Below are 18,881 nucleotides of genomic sequence, written 5' to 3'. Positions count from 1 at the left end.
GTGGAGGGTACCCTGCACCATGTTCCATTCGCAAATAGAACGAGGGAAAAACAACTGTCTACATGCCTCCATATGAGCCCTAAGTTCTCGTATCCTATGTTCGTGATCCTTACGCGCAGTGGATGTTGGCAGCAGTAGAATCGTTTGGCAATCAGCTTCAAATGCCGGTTCTCTAAATTTTCTCAGTAGTGTTTCTCGAAAAGAACGTCGCCTTCCCTCCAGGGGTTCCCATTCCAGTTCCCGAAGCATCTCCGTAACAGTTATGTGTTGTTCGAACCTACCGGTAAAAAATCTAGGAGCCCGTCTCTGAATTGCTCGGTGTCTTTCTTCATTCCGACGCGGTACGGATCGCAAACACTCGAACAGTACTTAAGAATAGATCGCACCAGTGTCATACATGCGGTCTCCTTTACAGGAGAACTACTCTGCAGTAAAATTCTCCCAATAAACCGGAGTCGACCATTCGCCAATACTTTGTAAGACGCATGTTGTAATATTTAGTAAAAATGGTTCAAATGGCTCTGAGCACTATGGGACTTAACATCTGTGGTCATCAGTCCCCTAGAACTTAGAAGTACTTAAACCTAACTAACCTAAGGACATCACACACATCCATGCCCGAGGCAGGATTCGAACCTGCGACCGTAGCAGTCGCGCGGTTCCGGACTGAGCGCCTGAACCGCTAGACCACCGCGGCCGGCTATATTTAGTAGCTGATGTGCTTATGTGTACCTGACAGTGCACTGAATAATATGGAAAATAAATGACGATGTACATTAAAAGTGTTCTATCTCGAAAACCATTCAGAATAGGGTATATGTTTATAAAACGTTTTTTGCTTCAGATGATAGTTCCTGTCTTATCCCTGAACATTGACGATTCCTTCTGGGAACCCTGTACAACTGTGTCTCTGAAAGGAAGAGGGCGGGTCTGGGGAAGAAGTCGTTGCGAACCGCCCAAAACCAGGCCGATGACAAAAGAAAGAAAGGCGTTTTAGATGTTGGCACACTATGTTGGCACGGTTACACTGCCGGCGCATGGCATGACGTCACAGAGCGTCCGGTGGACTGTGTCGCATCGAGACCTTCAGTCACAGAGCCAAACGTGCTATGATTTTTCCATCGGTTTGTTCCCCGACATCAACACAGTTTCTTGTGTGCAAGTAGTTTTGCGTAAGGACTGAAACAATTGTCTTTCGTGGAACCGAGGCTGTAAATCAGATTGGTCGATGGGTTAGTCGAGTAATGATTCAACGATCTGGCCGTTTTCGCTAGTGTAAGACCTCGCATATAAGTAAATTTAAGTACTTAATGAGAAGTGTATCTTGTATCACTTTTTCATAATCTACAACTTCATTTCTACGTGGAGAAAAACTCGTGTCAGTGTGTATGGGACATCAAATAGAGCGTAATTTTCCAGGTAACAATAAATCTGAAATGTGCCGTTTTTTAATCACGGCCACAAAACATACCCAATTATCGACCAGTGAGCGGAGATCGACAGTCTTGACCTCAAGAATTTTAGACACCGTGCCAGATGACAACTTCGTAGCATTAACTGTAAAGAGTAAATGATATTTTGAGGAAACAAAATTGTTTAAAATTTAATTTTCCATTGCTTTTCCATCAGTAATTACAGTTACTGATCTCTCGTTATAATTCATTCCTGCTTTCCGAAAATTAGCTCAAGTTAATACACTTAGCCTTTAGATCTTATTATTAAAAGTGTTGCACTTTACAATACTTAATGTTGACCGTTTTACTGTCAAGCTATAGTGAAGTTTATTTAAAAAATCAATGAAATTAGATTAATTATAGAGTAGTTGATTTAAAAGCTTTACTCAGTAAAGGCCACAGAAAAACAGGTAACATTTTAAAAACACTGCTTGAGTTTTGCAGAGGACACTTTTCGTAATCGTATTTATTTACATAAATAGCGCGAGCTGCCGGTTTCGAACCGACAGGTTTATCACCAGATGGCTTGTTCACTTTAAGATACATTTATCTTGCAGTTTACATTAATTTTATTCCCTCATATGACGAAAATTCCTTGGGGTGCTGGTGCTCTACAACCAAAATATGATGTGCGAAACTATTTAACTGTAATTTGCCTCATAACGATTTCAGAAGATGTAAACAATTTATTAAAGTGAAAATGCTTTAGTTGCTTAAGTCCGCGCCGCTCCTGACACACCATGAATAGTCGATTTTGAACAGAACGTCGCTTATTTAAACAATGAAGTAAAAAAAAAACTTCTGTCAGAAGGAAAGATTGTAAAAAGACCAAATCCCACGGTAAAGAAAATGCTGCATTACATAAGTAGGCATTCATATCATAATGTGTAACAAAAAGGTTTTAGGTTACATGGTCTCGAGAATTTGCAGAAAGGGCTTCAGTTTCAAAGGGTGCGGGACGAAAACAGGAAGAGGGTAGACATAAGAACAATAAATATTGTAGTTGTAAACTGTCGCAGCATTGCTAAATAACCGTAGCACCAAGCGTTAATAGAAAGCATTGAATCTCAAATCGTTATAGGTATGGAAAGCTGACTAAAATCGGAAATAAGTTCAGTCGAAATTTTTACCGAGGACCAAACCATATTCCGGAAGGATAAAGTACAGTTGATGGTGGAGTATTTATTGCCGTCAGAAGTAGTTTACGCTATAGTGAAATTGAAGTAGATAGTTCCTGAGAGTTAGTATAGTTAGAGGTTATACTTAACAACTAGAATGAATCAATAATTGGTTCCTTTTACTGATCCCCGACTCAGATGATACAGTTGCTGAAGACTTCAAAGGAAACTTGAATCTCATTTCAAATAGGTACCGCAGTCATATAACTGTAGTTGGTTCGTGACTTCAGTCTACCCTCGATAATTGGCGAAAACACATGTTTAAATTCTGTGGTAGACATGACACGTCATCCGAAATCGTACTTCTCTGCAAGCATCAACCCGTATTTTGTACACCGCCAGAGGCTCAAAATGTCAGTTTTTGACAAAACAACAACTTTTGAGGACTTCGAGAGTTCAGCTGAAAAAATTAGCTTGGGCTAATGTGATCAGTAATTGCACTCTCTGGCATAACATGTATTCGTTGGGGACTGTTAGGTTAAAAGCACACATTTTCGCGCTATCGTTACTGATTACTTGTGATTTTGTGGTTGTAACACGGCAACGGTGCATTTGTGACCTTTCGCTGAGTGTTTGCTGTTACTAGCTGCAATAACCGCTTCCCTGATCTCGCGTCGGGTTTTTCTTTCTGCACGACTTTCTGTATGGCTGTAAGACCTGAGTATATCTGACAGACACGATGTTGAACTGCACTAAAATTTTAGAATTGTTCAGCGAATCAGACCGTGAATAACATTCGCCGTTTATTTGCAGGTGCTTCTGCTGTGTATAGCAGACGGCGCAGTTACAATATTTCAGCGCCAGTTCTCAGAGGCACAAGTGCATGAAACTTTCCACTGTAAGTATTGAACCACTCTTAACTATAGAACATCAGCGCTGCTAGCGACACAATTTAGTTTTGTACCTTCTTACAGAAAACAACACTGTAATTGTTCGATGTTACTAGATTGCAAATATACGCTGTGCGTTTATCTTAGGCAATTGTTTAACTATGTTTATACGCTGCTGTACAGACTCGTGTAATATTAATGTCTCCGTGTATTATATTAACTATGTTTTATATCCTGACTTCATTATAGATGGATTATTTTAGAAATTGTATAACTTTACGCACCAGTGCAATGTTTCTAAACAGTTTTTAATTGCGCTGTTGATGTGACGTTTTATTTAGACGCTCGCGTATGTCACTGTTTCTCATGATAGATTTGTGAACAGGACGAGGCGCCTAGCTTTTCATTTCAAACTACTTTTTACCCGTTAACGGCATCTGTAATTTGGTGTGGCGTTCCCTGTGTTATTCAGTGGTTTGGTATTTAACTAATTTGTAAATGAAAATGATAATCTTATTTTATTACACTGAGTAATTACTAAATAATTTTTCTCCCGGCTAAAGATTTGATCAAGTTGCTAAAGAACTCCAAGTTAACGTCGTGTTGAAGTGTTGTCTGTAAGTTGTGTAAGTGTCACTAAATCACAGTTCATACAACAGATTCTATACAACTATGGATTACGATGGAAACAGTTATCTTCAGCAAAATGGTCATTGAAACCACCGAATATCAGCCGCGCACAACACTGACGTTTGTTACCTGAAACAATATTCTTCGCAACTCGTGCGTAATTAATTTCGGCTCCGTACATCAGCTAGAAAAGTTTGCTATAACGATCGTGCTATGAGCACTATTTTTAAAGAACCAATCTGATTCGAATCATTTTCATTAAAATGAGTTCGGAACCACCGGTGCACATTTATTTTTACACATTTGTAATACGTTCGGCATTTATGTCTGCAGAGGTGCGTAATTTGAATTTGCCGCTGAGATAATTGTTAAGATGGCGGCAGACAATTAATAGGGACTGACTATTGTTAGACCAAATAAGTAAGTATTTGAAATGATTATTAAATTCTATAAACTATACTTTCATGTTGTGCACTATTTAGACCTCATCAAGCAAACATTTGATTTGTTTCTAAGGAAAACACAGACAAAAAAGCGATACAAATCGCTATCATCAATGGCTGCACTCCTTGCAGCGGAAAGAAGTAATTAACACAGATAATGCTTACTGAGAGCGGAATTAAAGTTACAAATAATTATTCACTCATATTTATAATAATAATGAACTCTATTTTCAAGTAATAATTAACAAATAATTACAATTTCTTAACAGACCTCAGTTTGATATGCGTCCGCAACTTACAAAAGCCAACCAACGAAAGGTAAAAACAAAGGAAGACAAATGCAGATCATAAAAGGAGTTTACAATTATCATTGTCTTTGTATGATACACATCGACATGTCTAATTACATCATAGAATATTATATAAATAATTAATATTTATACGTTTTCACTGTTTTTTCATACGTCGAATACATAATGTTTATAACTGTTAGAGGCATAATTTCCTCTCGTCGCACTGTAGCCAAAAATTTATCACGTGGATGTTACATTGGTTTCAGCCACGCGAATAGTGACCAGAGGCTCATGAAACAAACAGCAGTGCGCTCTCGCAAATTCACTAATAAACGAGACACAGGTATCAACTTCGGTTTTAAATAGAACTACGCCATTTTTGCCGCCAGAATAGAAGATCTCATGAGACGAATTCAGTGGTATGTCTTTTATAGATCTAGCAAGAAGTCACTGAGTAGAAATACATTTGACTTTATGGACTTACGTGGCATTGTTGAATACTCCACCACCCGGGAATTTAAGTTTAGGCCACTCTCCAAGGATACAAGTGGCGCCGGATTAAGGAGTAACGTCATGCCAGTGCGTTAAGATTTACGAAAGTTGAAACATCTTTCGTAACACAGAAAATGTCAGCATTAAGATGAGACAGTTATATTCATGTGGTACAAATTCACTGTAAAAGAAGTGCCGTTTGCTTTGTGATTAGTGCACGCTGCAGTCAAAACTTCTTTTCCAGCATTGTTCTCCACACCGTATAATTAATGACACGAGCAAGCTGAAGTTTTAGACCATAAACAACGCTTCATAAAAATTCTGTGAAAAGTTAAGCGATCAATTAGAAGTTACAGGGTGACAATTATTGAACTATATGAAATAAAATCGTCATAACTTCTCAACGGTTTGCGTTAGCATGTTCAAACTGTATGGTTGGTCGTGGGACATGGGATTTAGTATGCGCTTGCGCACGCACCTTGTTGTTGTCGGTTATTTGAACGTGAATATGTCACGGTACAGCGTGCCTGAGCGTATAGCGCTTGTGAAGGCCTACTATGCAAGCAATAACAGCCCGATTGCGACTGAAGGGAAGTTTGCAACCGTGTGAAGCTGAAGGCAACCGGTCAAAGTGTGCTAACAATCAAGAATTTGCTTCGCAAGCTTGAGAGAGCGGGTAGTGTTCGTGATGACACTGTAGGCAACTCCGGTCGTTCAAAAAGGGTAAAACCGCCTGAAAACATCGAGAAGGCACGCGCTGTGTTTGAAACCAACCCCAGGAAATCGATCAGACGAGCTGCACAGCACATGGAAATAAACCGAGAAACATTGCGACAAATTGTTGTTGGAGTCGTGCATCTCTTCCCATACAAAATTCAAACTCTTCAGCCATTAAACCCTAGGACCATGGAACAGCGGTTCCGTTGCGCCAACGCTAATGTCCACAGAATTGACGAACAGGACTTGATGTGAATATTGTTTGGTTTAGCGACGAAGCCCACTTTCATTTGTATGGGTTCGTTAATAAGCAAAATTGGCACATTAGAGGGGCTGAGAATCCCGCACTTTGCGATCGAGAAGTCTCTTCACCCTCAACGGTTGACTGCGTGGTATGCAATGTCCAGTTCAAAAATGTTGAAATGTATGTGAAATCTTATGGGACTTTGCTAAGGTCATCAGTCCCTAAGCTTACACACTACTTAACCTAAATTATCCTAAGGTCAAACACACACACCCATGCCCGAGGAAGGTCTCGAACCTCCGCCGGGACCAGCCGCACAGTCCATGACTGCAGCGCTTGAGAGCGCTCGGCTAATCCCGAACGGCCAATGTCCAGTCACGGAATAATCATTGCGATATTCCTTGATGGCACGGTGACTGCCGAACAGTACGTCAAGGTTTTGGAGGATGATTTCATCCTCATTACCCGAAGTGACACTGATTTCGACGAGATGTGATTCATGCAAAACGGAGCTTGACGCCATCTAAGGAGGAGAGTATTTCATGTCCAAGAGGAGCACTTTGGGTACCGCATTCTGGCTCTGGGTTACCCAGAGGCCACTGACATGGGCCACGACTGGCCGCCATATTCTCTGGCTATGAACTCATGCGACTCCTTTTTGTGGGCTACATGAAAGACAAGGTGTACAGCAATAACGCCAAAACCGTTGCTGAGCTGAAAACAGCTATTCAGGAGGCCATCGACAGCATCGATATTCCGGAACTTCAGCGGTTTATGCACAGTTTCGCTCTTCGTCTCCGCCAGATCAACGATAATGATGGCAGTAACGTCGAACATGTCATAACCTAAATCCGAATATCTGTAGTGACTTTTACATGTTGAACAAAATGTAACCACGCCGTAGTTTATAACTAATTTACGCTTTTTTCGTGTAGTTCAATAATTGTCGCCCCGTATAACCATTTATTGATGACCTAGAGGGATGCCATTCCTGATGTGAAACGTTTTATCTGTTGTGTTCGTTTCGGGTCGAATGGTGATAATAGTTCGAAAGACTAAAATTATGTAATGTGCTTCAATTTGCTAACTCCAGTGAACATTGCATGTACGTTTAGAATCGTTGTAAGATAATGAAGATGTGTATCGCGTCCGAAACAAGTAATTCGAGATAAAAATTAAATTTGGTTCTTTTCATCACATAACGAGAGATAGTAGTGGTGTCCTACCTGGCCATTGTGGTAATTATAACTTAATAACGGTAGATTCCTAGTAGTACAGTAAGACAGTGTATTCTGTTTGTGATCTATTTAATGATGAATCATATTTATTCTAGGTTTGACACCACAGTGCATCAAGAATTTGATAGGCGTCACAAACACTGTTGCTGACAAAGCGGTCGGTCATTACCATCGGCAGTGTTCTCGAGAACGAGTAGCCGTTCGACCGTCCTAAGTGCATTTAAATGCCGCTAACCAAAGCTACGCAAGTAACTGGGCTATGGTAACTTTCTGGAGTCATCTGACCACTTTACGCCTTCGTACAACACCTCACAACATCTATCTTAAATTGTCTCAAAGTTCATGTACTGATGCAAGTCGGTACCATTGCAATACATTAGCATAGTCTTTGTCCTCCGTTAATTTCGCCTTCAAGCCTTAAACGGTCATTAATAATACTGACATGTTCGGCACTTAAGTTTCACCATATGGCATGGTCAGTGCCTACGAGTGCAGGATACAGTGTTGGTTAACAGAAGCCTGTCGAAGTGCCACAGTGATTAAACCACTGCGTCCGCCTATGGGGGCGACCAAATACCCCACATGTCATGATGATATGGATTTTCTGTGAAATCGCTAAACTGATTAAGTTAAATACTAGGATAATACTTCCAAAAATGACGCCACTGGTCTCCGTCCACATCCTTGTCTATCCTTTTGCGAGCACACGAATGTGCACAGAGCACAATTTAATAACAGCTGACACATGCTTTAAGAATCTTGAAAGGAGGTTGTATAAGTGGAAATTTTCAGATAGATTGCTTAATAGTAATAATATGTTTCTAAACCAGATTACAAACTGCAAAACATTTCCAGCTGTAGATGCGAACTCTGGCCATAATTTATTTGCTGTGAACTACAGACTAAACTGAAAATACAGCATAAAGGAAAGGAATTAAATAAATGGGAGCTGAATAAATTATATGAACTAGAGGTTGCTGAAAATCACGAACACAGCATTAGGCAACGATTGACTGAAACAAGGAAAAGGAATACAGTAGAAGATGAATGGATAACCCTGAGAGGTGAAATATTGATGACAACGGAGGATCAAATAGGCAAAGAGACAGTACCCAGTAGCAATTAATGTGTAACGAATTTTACTGACGAAAGGACAAAACATATAAATGGAGCGAATGAACCAGGAAAAAGTGAATATAGATGTCTAGAAATGACACTGACAGAAATTGCAAAATGGTAATGCAGGAATTACAGGTCCAGAAATACAAAACTGTAGAAGCATGCATGAATACAGAAAAATTAATGAGACAAGAGAAGCACCTGTCCGTATATTAACAGCTCAAATGCAAGCCAATATTAAGCAATGGTGGCAACTCTACAAGGGGTAAGGAATATGTAGAAAGGCTATACAGAGAAAACGAACGTCAATACGATATTATGCAAAGAGAAGAGAAGCAGATGTAGGTGAGATGGGAGATGTCACTCTGAGAAAAGAACATGACAGACCACTGAAAAAGTCGAAACAATGCACCTGAAGAAGAGGAGATTCCCTCGGATTTGTTGATATCCTTTGGAGAACGTATTCAAGTTGGTATGGTAGGAGACAGCCAAATGCCCACGTATTTCAAGAAGAAAGTAATAATTCCAGTACAAAATAGGCAGGCACTGACAGTTAATTTTTTCGTAACATCAATTTAAGAAGTCGTGATTTCAAACTGTTGAAATGAAATGTGTATGGAAGAACAGTAAAATCTCTTTAGCTCACTGCGTCTGAATACACAGCCCTTAGTGTGAGAGGGGACTTTCAGTGTCGAACTTCATGACCTTACTTAGGAATGGCTATTAAAAATATACATCGATGTTTTTTTCAATGCAATATATCGCATCGAGCACCGATTTTATGATGGTATAAATACATAAAAGTTTATATAACGGTCGCAGCTCGTGGTCGTGCGGTAGCGTTCTCGCTTCCCACGCCCGGGTTCCCGGGTACGATTCCCGGCGGGGTCAGGGATTTTCCTGCCTCGTGATGACTGGGTGTTGTGTGATGTCCTTAGGTTAGTTAGGTTTAAGTAGTTCTAAGTTCTAGGGGACTGATGACCATAGTGCTCAGAGCCATTTGAACCATTTTTTTATATATAACTGAATATTGACATGGTTTAGATAAGCGTGAAACTGAAAAATCTGTACTCTCCTAATGTCCAAAATATTGTATTATAATTTGCAAAGACAGTTATAACAAAAATGCAATTATTAAACAATCCTAAGCTGTGAGCTACATCGTCATAGTTAGAGCCCTACCAAGGAACACCGAAGTTTCAAAAATTAATCCATGAAACTCTGTTGGAAGTCTTAGGTTTCAGGTACGGAAGGCTTGGAATATTTCAGACCACTGGCTAAAAGTAATGCCTTTAGTGTCCATAATTTTTTTTATGTCGTCGTTGATATATCACTAACATGCTTCTTCCCCCACACTTAGCTCACTCGTTTGAATTACATTCTGCGTAATTCAATTTAATTTTTCAATTTGCTATTATCGCTTATGACTGGACACGATCGAGCGTGGTTATTTGAAGGGCTTATTTCAATAGTGGTACAAGTCCATTGCCTCCACTTTTCTGTCTATAATGCTTGTGAAATTAATGAGCCAAACAAACAGAAATAAAAGTTCATCTCTAGCAAGAAGCCATATGATTGAATATTTCTGGTACCTTAACTGCAGATTTTTCAGCGCTTATTTAACTTGAGAACTCTGTATCTCAATATGAACAAAAATGGACTTGTACCACTATTGAAATAAGCCCTTCATTGAAGCCTCGGAGTTATGCGAAAAGTTGGACCTAACCACTTAACAGGTAATGCAGAAAGATATATATTGTAACGTTTACATCTGTGTTAAGTTTACAATAAACAGAGTGCACGTAATTCAAATTTTCAAACAGAATTACTTATAATTAAATAATGAAATGGCCACTTACGGATTTCAACACAATTTGCACTTGTGAACAACCTGACAGAATCGGAAATAGGTGAAGATAGTAACAAAATTCAGCAATAATACATACTTCTCAGTTATGAGTTTTGCTTTGCCTTCGGTTTGACGCATGCGGATTTGGGACGGTAGCTAATTTGTCGCGTTCTGTCAGGCGACGAAAAAGATTTACACTACTGGCCATTAAAATTGCTACACCAAGAAGAAATGCAGATGATAAACAGGTATTCATTGAACAAATATATTATACGAAAACTGACATGTGATTACATTTTCACGCAATTTGGGTGCATAGATCCTGAGAAATCATTACCCAGAACAACCACCTCTGGCCGTAATAACGGCCTTGATACGTTTGGGCATTGAGTCAAACAGAGCTTGGATGGCGTGTACAGGTACAGCTGCCCATGCAGCTTCAACACGACACCACAGTTCATCAAGAGTAGTGACTGGCGTATTGTGACGAGCCAGTTGCTCGGCCACCATTCACCAGACGTTTTCAGTTGGTGAGAGATCTGGAGAATGTGTTGGCTAGGGCAGCAGTCGAACATTTTCTGCATCGAGAAAGGCCCGTAAGGACCTGCAACATGCGGTCGTGCATTATCCTGCTGAAATGTAGGGTTTCGCAGGGATCGAATGAAGGGTAGAGCCACGGATCGTAACACATCTGAAATGTAACATCCACTGTTCAGAGTGCCATCAATGCGAACAGGAGGTGACCGAGACGTGTAACCAATAGCACCCATGCCATTATGCCGGGTGATGGGCCAGTATGACGATGACGAATACACGCTTCCAATGTCCGTTCACCGCGATGTCGCCAAACACGGATCCGACCATCATGATGATGTAAACAGAATCTGAATTCATCCGAAATAATGACGTTTTGCGATTCGTGCACCCAGGTTCGTCGTTTGAGTACACCATCGCAGGCGCTCCTGTCTGTGATGCACCGTCAAGGGTAACCGCAGCCACGGTCTCCGAGCTGATAGTCCATGCTGCTGCAAACGTCGTCGAACTATTCGTGCAGATGGTTGTTGTCTTGCAAACGTCCCCATCTGTTGACTCAGGGATCGAGACGTGGCTGCACGATCCGTTACAGCCATGCGGATAAGGTGCCTGTCATCTCGACTGCTAGTGATACGAGGCCGTTAGGATCCAGCACGGCGTTCCGTAATACCCTCCTGAACCCACCGAATCCATATTCTGCTAACAGTCATTGGATCTCGACCAACGTGAGCAGCAATGTCGCGATACGATAAACCGCAATCGCGACAGGCTACAATCCGACCTTTATCAAAGTCGGAAACGTGATGGTACGCATTTCTCCTCCTTACACGAGGCATCTCAGCAACGTTTCAACAGGCAACCCCGGTGAACTGCTGTTTGTGTATGAGAAATCAATTGGAAACTTTCCTCATGTCAGCACGTTGTAGGCGCCAACCTCGTGTGAATGCTCTGAAAAGCTAATCATTTGCATATCACAGTATTTTCTTCCTGTCGGTTAAATTTGGCGTCTGTTGCACGTCATCTTCGTGGTGTAGCAATCTTAATGACCAGTAGTGTAAGTTAAAACGACAAAACAACTACAAAAGTAGGATCGCTGTCGATGCATCGAATAAAATATGAAATATCCATGCACCGAATATATCGAAAAGTTAAGAGTTCACAGTTTCAATTCGATGCATCGTTACCATACATCGAGTGTTTCGATACATCGACGTACGAGTGTGTGGTCCAACTGCAGCCTAGCTAATGTCTGCCTGGCCGTTCCCGACCGTTGTGACGCGCCGGCCGCTTCTTCTGGCAGCGGCGCAGCCACGCCTCCGTGGTGGCACAGCGGCGGAGCCTGCCAACTCAACAGCGCAGAGGAAGCGACCTCGCTAATCGCCTCAGTAGTGCTCAGCGCCCACACCTCGCGGCCACGCAGCCGCAGGTAAGTCAGTCTCTCGCGGCGCGCGCTCGGCCTTCCTCTGTAGCAACACTAGCAGGCAGGCTATACGGCAGGTCCACTACCTGCTGTGGGGATTGCGCAGTTCCCTACGAAGGAGGTCAGCACTACGTCATCTACATCTAGAATTCTCCGTCCGCGAGGGAGGTCGCTTCAAAACACTCGTGCCACGAAAGCTATGGGAACTTTAGGTGCCGCGCGGGATTAGCCGAGCGGTCTAAGGCGCTGAAGTCATGGACTGTACGGCTGGTCCCGGTGGAGATTCGAGTCCGCCCTCGGACATGGATGTGTGTGTTTGTCCTTAGGATAATTTAGGTTAAGTAGTGTGTAAGCTTAGGTTCAAAATGGTTCAAATGGCTCTGAGCACTATGGGGCTTAACTTCTGAGGCCTTCAGTCCGCTAGAACTTAGAACTACTTAAACCTAACTAACCAAAGGACATCACACACATCCATGCCAGAGGCAGGATTCGAACCTGCGATCGTAGCGGTCACGCGGTTCCAGACTGTAGCGCCTAGAACCGCTCGGCCACCCCGGCCGGCTAAGCTTAGTGACTGATGACCTTAGCAGTTAAGTCCCATGAGATTTCACACACATTTGAACTTTTTTTTAAACTTTAGGTAAACCAAGTGCGAAAAGTCACGAGAAGATTTGCCCCTATTGAAGATGTGCCGAGCTGTTCCCTGTTCCGTAAGGAAACCCATTTGACGCAGTTCACCACGCTGGTCCATCCTGTGTGAGTATTTCGATTTCCCCCCCCCCCCCCCCCGCACACTGCTCTACATTATTAAAATTGGCTATTGACTGATGCCTCAGGATGTGTCCTATCAGTTTCTCTCTTCTTTTTGGCAATATTTGTTATAATTTTATTTCTTTCCCATTCTTATTCAGTTCCTCTTCGTTAGTTACGCTATCTCCCTACATAATTCTCAGCTCTCTTCAGTAGCACCACACATCAAAACTTTTTATTCGCGTAGCCGCGCGGGGTAGTCGCGCAGTATAGGGCGCCTTGCAATGGTGCACGCGGCTCCCCCCGTCAGAGGTTCGAGTCCTCGCTCGGGCATGGGTGTGTGTATGTGTGTTGTCCTTAGTGTAAGCTAGTTCAAGTTAGATTAAGTAGTGTGTAAGCCTAGGGACCGGTGACCTCAGCACTTTGGGCCCATAGGAACTTACCACAAATTTCCAGTTTTTTTTATTCGGCCGGTCTTGGTGGCCGAGCGGTTCTAGGCGCTTCAGTTTGGAACCGCGCGGCCGCTACGGTCGCAGGTTCGAATCCTGCCTCGGGCATGGATGTGTGTGATGTCCTTAGGTTACCTAGGTTTAAGTAGTTCTAAGTTCTAGGGGACTGATGACCTCAGAAGTTAAGTCCCATAGTGCTCAGAGCCATTTGAACCATTTTTTCTTTATTCGCTCTTGAGGGTATGCTGAAAAACAATGCCTCTGAATTTTTATGTGAACACTCTTAAAGGTTTTTAAATAAAATAAACGTTATTAACATTCGTTTCGTGCATAAAAACCGCCTTTTCTTGCTGCAATGTATTTTATTTCTTCCAGGCGCGTTTCGCCTTCTGCCTTAAGTCATCGTCAGTGGAATCTAGAATGACACAGTGATGTTTTTAATGTAATTAAGTGATTGCTTACAGTTCTCATTTATGTAAAAACGTAAGATGTGAACTCCTTTACTACCTACAAATATCGCGTATTAAAACAAAACTGTATCATTCTAGCGTCCACTGACGATGCCTTGAAGTAAACGTTGAAACACGTCTGGAAGAAATAAAATACATTTCAGCAATAAATGACGGTTTTTATGTACAAAGCGAATATTTCCGTTCCTGCTTCGGATGGTGACCAAACAAACAAACTTGTTACTAACATTATACGTAATTATTTTTCACGTGTACAAATTTGCACTCCTCTGCCGCTAGATGGCTCCGAATTGCAGCGTGTAGCATGGCGGTATTTAACATAACTATGTTGGTGCATGAAAAACAGCGTGCTGTTATCGAGTTTCGAATTCGAAGAGTTCGTCCACACATGGAGCACCGTCTCTCAGCTTGGCAATGCCGTGCCACACAAGAGCGCTACGACAACAGTAACAATCCTTGCCTTGGGTTCACTGTCGTTGATCATTCTACATACAGTCCTGACTTAGCCATATCCTGTTTTTATCTGTCTGCAAAACTTAAGAGACACTTTCGAGGACTTCACTTAAAAGATAGTGATGAAGCAGTGCAAGCAGAGGTGACAACAAAGTCAAACATTCTACAGTGATGGTATCATCAAACTGGTCTCTAGTTGGCAAAAATGTTTTCGTCGCTAGTGTGTCTAAGTTGATAAATAACTATAGATATGAAGAATGAAGACGTAGAAGAAGGTTAATAATGTTTGTTTTATGTAAAAAGCTTCAAGAGTTTTCACATGAAAAATTCTGAGGCATTGCTTTTCATCATAGCCTCGTATTTATCATTCACGTTTCTTCTCTGACTACAGATTTTAAAATCTTTTATTTGTGTCTTGACTGAACTTTTTATCATTCACGTTTCACTTCCGCTCATGGCCACCCTCCGGACAAATAGCGGCAGAAAGGGCTTCATAACACTTAAATTTACTCGTATACTCAATGTCAATAAAAGTCTCACTTTCAGTAACGCTTTTCTTGCTATTACCAGTGCGCATTTTACATCATTAGCATCAGTTACTTAGCTGCTCAGACAGTAAAGCTCGACTACTACCAAGTCAAATGGTTCAAATGGCTCTAAGCACTCTTGGACTTAACATCTGAGGTCATCAGTCCCCTAGACTTAGAACTTTTTAAACCTAACTAACCTAAGGACATCACACACATCCATTCAACGACTATCTTCAGAATCTCATTTCCTAATCTAATTCCCTCAGCATCGCCTGATTTGATTTGACTAAATTACTTTATTCTCGTTGTGCTTTTGTTGATATGTATTTTATAATCTCTTTTCAAAACACAGTCCATTCCGTTTAACTGATCTTGTAAGTTCAATGCCATCTCTGAGAGAACTACTATATCATCGACAAACCTCCGAGCTTTTATTTCACCTCCCTGAACGTTGATTCAGTTCCAAAATATTCTTTGACTCTCTTTTAGTTTGTTTAGGGTACAGATTGAACAACAAGTGGACTGGCTGCAACCATCTATCAGTCCCTTCCCTTCTCAACAACAGAGTCCCTTCCACACGCTGTATGAGCAGGCAGTTACAGACGGGTCTGCGATAGAGATGGCACCGTGTTGGCACTTTACCGACTACGAACGGCGCAAGACGCGTGGGTCACAACGTATCATAGATGATACGGGAATCAGCGTTTCCGAGCGTAGTGTTGCCTTTTTGCTTGCCGCCCTTTCCCACCGCAATTTAGCAGCAATAAGCAGGCGAGAGCAATGGAAGTAGGTGCCAAATCTCATCGTCGTATTCACTACACTGTTTCGGAGTGTCACTATTTACGGACATTAGTCATTTGCCTTACTGCACAGCTATATTTGTGACCTGTTCTTGCTAGGCTCTCGTGGAGTTAAGCCAACGCGAGGACAAAACATTCTTGTCGTTAAAAATTCCGTTTTCGTCGTTTTCAGTAATTTGTAGCTACGAAAGGGTACCGTGATTCTCTTGCTTTTGCTACGCCAAAGACATCGCGAATATCATAACGTATTGCCAACGACGTGTTATTATTAACTTTTTGTTTGTACAAATTCTGCTGCTGATTACAGACCTCGGACGTACCTTAGTAATATAAATAGGTAAAAATATATATCGTGCGCTATCCATTTCCAATCCTTCGTTAATATTGCTTTAATCGCTGTTCGCTGTAAGATAGATTCACTAATCGAGCAAGTTTATATAAAAATCAGTTAACCATATACGTTCATTAATACACTTCAAACTTTTTCTGAAAAATGTTTATATTGTCTTTCGCTTTCAGAGGAGGTTCCACCCAAAAGCTCAACTTTTCTTCCCCTTTGCCGATTTCAGCCAAATTTTAAAATCTTGCTACCATGTAAAGGTGTAGCCATATCCAATTTATGAAGTCCAAAACTTCAATGGCTTTTGAGTTCTTAATATTTAATATGATTTCATGGGTATTTTTCAAAACCAACTTTTGGTACTCAGACCTCAGTTTCCTCATTCCTGACTTTTTATGTGCATTCAAAACATAGTTCAACAGTTCTATGCATTCATTTTTGTAAAAACTGTCGTTAATTTATTTTCAGTTTTTTTTCATATTTCGTACTTACAGGGTGACAATTATTAAACTATTTGATCTATGTGAAATAAAAGCGTCAGAACTTTTGAATGGTTGCGTTAGGACGTTCAAACTGCACGGTTGGCCACGGGACATGACAGAATCAGTATGGTTTGTTTTAGCGACGATGCCCACTTTCATTTGGATGATTTGTCAATAAGCAAAATTGGCGCATTTGGGGGCTTGATAATCCGCACTTCGCGATCGAGAAGTCTCTTCACCCACAATGAGTGACTGTGTGGTCTGCAGTGTCCAGTCTGGGAATAATCGGGGCGGTATTCCTTGATGATACGGTGACTACCGAACGGTACGTGAAGGTTTTGGAAGATGATGTCATCCTCATTATCCAAAGTGACCCTGATTTCGACAAGATGTGGTTCATGCAAGACGGATTTCCACCCCATCGAAGCAGGAGAGTGTTTGATGTCCTGGAGGAGCACTCTGAGGACCGTGTTCTGGCTCTGGGGTACACAGAGGCCACTGGCATGGGCCTCGATTGGCCACCATATTCTCCGTATCTGAACACATGCGACTCGTTTTTGTGGGGCTATATTAAAGGCAAGGTGTACAGCAATAACCTCAAAACCATTGCTGAGCTGAAAACAGCCATTCAGAAGGTCATCGACAGCATCGATTTTCCGACACTTCAACGGGTCATGCACAATTCGTCTGCGCCACATCATCGCCAATGATGGAAGGCACATCGAACAGGTCACAACGTAAATCCGAATATCTTTAGTGACGCTTACATTTTGAATAAAATGTGTGCACGCCGTAGTTTGTAACAAATTTACGTTTTTTCCTCCCTATAGTTCAATAAGTATCACCCTGTAAATTTATTTCAACTATCGGAACACAAATGTGATGACAAAATAGACAAACTACAAAAGTATGAAAATACTTCAGAACTACCTCCTGTAAAAATATCATTGTAAATGTTTAATATTTATGACAAAAATTTGGACATTGAACTTGTAGAAACAAAGTTACGGCAGAATGGGTTTTAAACTTTTATTAAAATGTGAATGCTAGTGCAAGACATATATCCATTAAAATTCACCAGCACCATACGTTTTCCTTTCCTTCTCTTGTAAGACTTCTTGTATTTTCAAGATCACGGTATCTTTTTTCTTGAAATTTTCCTTCTCCAGGTGGAATCTTATGACCTGCTTCTTTCATCTCTATATAAAGAGATCTTCTTCTGTGAAGTTGATAAAGGGCTTCTGGAACCGCTCCTCTCTTCGGTCTTCAAACTTCCCATACTTAACAGAGAAACGGCTTTTACAAGACTGAAAGTATCTTTTTTTTAGACACAAAAATTTCTTTGGGACGACTGGACAAATGACACTGTGCAAACTTTCATTTTCGTTCTGTATGTTGGCATTAGCGCATCTTAGCAGTAGTGTATAAGATGCAAGTCTCCGATAGAGACGTACTATCTCCACCACAGCATCTGTACTAACAGTAGTGTGAGTATTGTCTCCATGAGGTCCAGGTACATCACATACGCAAATGGTTAACAATCCAAAGATATGAAGTAAACACTTAAATAAGCAGTTTCACAATTAAACAGCCTGCCGGTAATGCTATCCACAAAAAAACTGTTCAGTTTCTTTTATGTCATTAATAAGAAAAGTAGGCCGGTCGTTGTGGCCGAGCGGTTCTAGGCGCTTCAGTCTGGAACCGCGCGACAGCTAAGGTCGCAGGTTCGAATCCTGCCTCGGGCATGGATGTGTTTGATGTCCTTAGGTTAGTTAGGTTTAAGTAGTTCTAAGTTCTATGGGGCTGATGACCTCGGATGTTAAGTCCCATAGTGCTCAGAGCCATTTGAACATTTTTTTGAATAAGAACAGTCCTTCAGCTTGTGTGAATAGCCAACTTCATTCCTTACAGGATTCTACTTCATTAAATAAAACTCTTTTCGTCGTATATGGTAAAAATGTTGTGAATTAAATTCATTATACTCTTCAAAGGTAACCACGTAGCCTACAATGTACAAACACTTTCTGCAGCAATAAAATGTTTGACTTCTTGCAGTACATTTAGTATCTCGGCAGATAACCTGAGACATTACCACTCGACAGATTGACACAGACAAACTGATTTATAATGTATGAAAGCATTTCATCCATTACATGATCTTTCTTT

At 41.2% G+C, this 18,881-nt stretch overlaps 1 protein-coding gene across 3 annotated transcripts in view; it reads left to right on the top strand.

Annotated features, from left to right (window-relative positions):
- LOC124612947 (Na(+)/H(+) exchanger beta-like) overlaps positions 1-18,881 on the top strand; it is a 1,149,910-nt gene that overhangs the window by 614,368 nt on the left and 516,661 nt on the right. For all 3 annotated transcript variants that reach the window (XM_047141462.1, XM_047141460.1, XM_047141461.1), the window contains exon 4: positions 3,386-3,470. The gene's annotated coding sequence lies outside the window, so the exon portion shown is untranslated. The remainder of the gene's footprint in view (positions 1-3,385; positions 3,471-18,881) is intronic.

This window comes from Schistocerca americana, chromosome 4, assembly GCF_021461395.2.
Source record: "Schistocerca americana isolate TAMUIC-IGC-003095 chromosome 4, iqSchAmer2.1, whole genome shotgun sequence".
Taxonomy (NCBI): Eukaryota; Metazoa; Arthropoda; class Insecta; order Orthoptera; family Acrididae; genus Schistocerca; species Schistocerca americana.
The sequence above is the reverse complement of the archived record's forward strand: the minus strand, read 5'-3'. Positions and strand labels throughout refer to the sequence as shown.